Here is a 4,111-nt window from a genome sequence, read left to right as displayed (position 1 = left end):
TAATAAGCCCATATGTGCATATTATTCCAAATGTTGGTACGTATGTAAAAAGGCTGGGGAAAGAAGAAAGAAAATATACCTTTTTAAAATATCAACTAGGCATTAGAAATTTCCCTATCCTATGATGATTGGTTGTTAGTTTGGCGTATTTGAGGGACAGATGAGATTATGCAAAGAGGAGGCTGAAATTTACCAAAGGGTTTGCAGGAAAAAACATTGATTAAAAATCATTTTTGAGATAGGGAAGAAATTAAAAGAGCTCTCCTTGCAAGTTTTTCCTGCAGTGGTGAGACTTCTTGAGTAATTGGGATAGATTATTGACTGTAGTCTGTTGCAATCTCGTCTCATTCAACTTTTTTTTCTGAGAGAGAATTGGAAATACAATCTTGCCTCACTATAAAACATTCTTGTTCTTCTGGAGCAAACTCCACATTGTCGTTAATTTTTAAGATGAGTATCAAACAGAGTATTCATTTGCAGTCTTTCAAAGAACAGGGATTATTTAAAATCTTCAGAAAAAGTCCTGTGATTTACCTAGTTAAGGATCTTCTAAAAATGTAGCTGATACTGAAAGAATCTTGTTACAGGAGACATACTAGAATATTCCATTCCTATCTGTTGATTTAGAATGAATGCTCTCGATAATGCCTTTTAACGTTTGGACAATCTTTTTATGAATTTAAGCTGAAAATTTCAGTTTGGCAAATACTTCTACCAAAGAAAAAGGTATGGAGGCAAACAGTTCCAGGTAACGGTATTCACACTTAGTCAACGAAGCATTACATGGGGAAACAAAATATTTATAAGGCATCAACAGCTAGTGTGATACATCAAACTACAATTACCCTTCTACATTGCTGGAGTCAGGCACTCCTTGCAATTTTGGCCCTCTTTTCATACCAGAGAATAAGTGAATTTTTCTTTTCACTTTAAAAAATAAATTGTGTATATTCATGGTATTAAAAGATAAAATATGTTGTTATTATACAATACTATGCATATATTTTATGCATTTCTGAGTTTCTTCACTTTTTCTGCTGGCCTTCTGGTGTCACCTGCAGCTTCCACAAAACTCCCCCCCACCCCCAAATTCCCATTTAATTTCTTATGCTGACCCATGATGTATCAAAACTCTGATGTGCAAAAGTTGTGATATGGATGGGATAATTGTACTCATTAGACACAGTTGCTAGCCATAATTCTATAATTAAAGCAGATATAGTTCATGAGAAATGGGGAAAAGTAAAATGGGAGATAAGGCGCCGAACTGAAAAAAGTAGAATGGAGATGAGGGAAAGGAGAACTTAGGTTAGCAAATTTATAAATTATTCTTTTAAGGTAATTGATATATGAAATGGTACAGTTATCAGGACACACGAGGGAAAAAGTGCGATATAAAAAGGCAAGAGGGAAGGAGTGTAAGATGGCACACTTACCCAAAGTAACTCATTTCTAAGTCCATACTCAATATAGAAATTGAAGAAATTTAATGTAATTCCTTCAATAGATGTAAAAGGGTATAACTGATTTAGATTGCACTGTCAGTTGACTGCAAAGCACGTGGAAAGCTACGAAGATGGAGAAGGGAGATGTGGCCAGGCTGGTGGATGGGACCACCATCCAAACAGATGAATGAACAATAGTCAAAGAGGCTGAAGGTGAGGAAGGGGGGTGGAAACACCACTGCAATAGTGGGTAGATATGAAATCCAGGGCAACAACTGGAGTCCTGGCTGGCTCAAGATGTGGGGCAAGACATCTACTGGACAACAGCTTTCATTACTCCACAGCAAATCAAGACAGAGAGCAGAATATGGGCCCATGGAACTCCAAACCAAGCTTAAGGCAGGAGGCTGCTTTCTGTACTAAGGTATTAGAATTCAAGGGCACATGATGGCATTGGCAGGGAAACAGATTCTGTACTTAACAAGTAAAATTAAATTGTGTATTGGTCACAAAGATAGATGGCTTTAATGGGATTAGATAGATTTGTTGGAGACAGATCCAGAGATGACCAGCAGACTGTGATTAAAGGGAGCCTCCATAGTCAAAGGCAGGAAACCTTTAAATGTCAGAGCTAGGAGGGAAAATTAAGGAAAATTTTGGCTTCTGCTTGCTGTTCCCCCACCCACCGGGCAACTGGTTGGCCACTGTGAAACATGATACTGGACCAGCTGGGCCACTGGTTTGATTCAGCAGGGCTGAGGCAGATAAGAATGTATACATCTCAACTACATTTTCTTCAAGTCCTTGGACAGCAGTGAAAGAGGATTTTTCAGTGACAAACAGGACTGTTTGTTTGCAGAAAACCAGCTGAATACTTAAGCATCTACATACTTAATATTTGTTCACTGATATTCCAAAAGACTTTTACATATATTAACTTTTTAAAATACTATTTTAAACCTTATTTTATTCACTTTGAGCCTTGTGTGGGCTTGCAACTATAATTAACGCCAGTTGTCAACTTTATAAAAATACTATCGTATAATTCTCATGTAGGAGTACAAAATGAGTCATATTTGTACAAATCTTTCTGGTAAGGTGAGATGCTTATGGGTATACAATCTCTGCAAGATAATGCATTTTACTGAAGCCTTGCAAATGTGTGTCCTTTTTGAATAGATACAAGGCAGTCACAAAATTCAAATAAAAGAAATGAAATAATGAACTGGTGCTTTATTTTGTATTCCATTTAAGACTTGGATAATTCTTGCTGAAATTCTTGGATTTTAACATTACTGTATATGTAGTGTATACATGTGAGAGGCAAGAAAACTACCCATGGTTAATCGATACACTGATTGTGCAGATGTTTCTTCTAGACAATGCGACTATATTTGTTTTCTTCTTGTAAGAGAAAGAAACAGGTGGCATAATAGAGTCCTGTACTCACAAACTTGAAAATGAAATTAACACAGTAGAATGTTTTTCTAGTATATTGTACTTTGATCACATTATGAGAAGACGAGAATCATTAGAAATGACGACAATGGTAAGAAAAGTGGAAGGCAGCAGGAAAAGGCTAAGACCCAACATAGGACTGATTGGCTCTATAAAGGAAGGCATGGCCCTCAATCTGCAGGACCCGAGCAAGGCTATAACCATAAGACATTTTGGAGGACATTATTTTTTTTTTAATGTGGAGGCTGTTTCCAAGATCTCAATGGCTCACTCATGCTGCTGATTCTGGATTTTTTCAGAACTAGTGGGTTTAAAATCCAGCCCCTTCCAGGCTACCTGTCAAATTTAAGTTCTCCAATACCTGGGAGATGAGAGCTAAGAAAAACTTGCTCTGTCTACAGCCACAAAAATTATCAGCAATGTGTAGAGGCTCAACCAGAATGAAATGCCATTCCATTCGATTCATAGAATTTCTATAATTCCAGTTTGTGCTGTGCACAGATTCAAATAACTGCTACCTTTTGAAAATATGACAGGAAAATGGCCATTTTTCCCTCAGTCTCAGTAGGTGATGTGTCTAGGAATATTTACATCAACTATGTTCTTCTGAGCCCTTGCCCAATTAGAACTGAAGAGGCGAGAGGTAAGGTGAAATAAAAGAAATGTTTTTGCTGCAGCACCAATTTTCAGTTAGGCAAAAGTGCAGAATACAGTGGGGTTCCAGATTTTATGCAGTTAAGAGTGTCATAAAATTAGCAGCATCACTGGTGATATCAGATATGCCTTCCCTGCACATACTAACACGTATGAAAACCCAAGACACAGGTAACCAATGGATGGTCATTTAAAGATTAGATTGCTCTGGGTTTAAATTAACCAAATTAGAGAAGAACTTTCAGAATAAACATTTAAACATAAGACAGATGATAAGAATCTTTAAGGTGTCACAATCCTCCTGTTTATCATTTTAGGACAGTCAGAACAGCAAGTTTTAAAAACTGGCAATCTTAAAGCCAGGCCTAATTTAGAAATCTGAGAAAGGGAGCATTTGATTCTTGAACACTCCAAAGTGACCCTGAAAATCTTGTTGGTCTCTGCTACTTTTAGATGTTCACTAGAGCAAACCATAGTGTGTCCAGTGACCTACTTAAAATAAAGAGTTCCTCATTCTATAAACCCTTCTAATAAAGTCCTAATAGCCTGTTTGG

The sequence above is a fragment of the Sphaerodactylus townsendi genome, linkage group LG11 (assembly GCF_021028975.2).
Source record: "Sphaerodactylus townsendi isolate TG3544 linkage group LG11, MPM_Stown_v2.3, whole genome shotgun sequence".
Taxonomy (NCBI): Eukaryota; Metazoa; Chordata; class Lepidosauria; order Squamata; family Sphaerodactylidae; genus Sphaerodactylus; species Sphaerodactylus townsendi.
The sequence above is the reverse complement of the archived record's forward strand: the minus strand, read 5'-3'. Positions refer to the sequence as shown.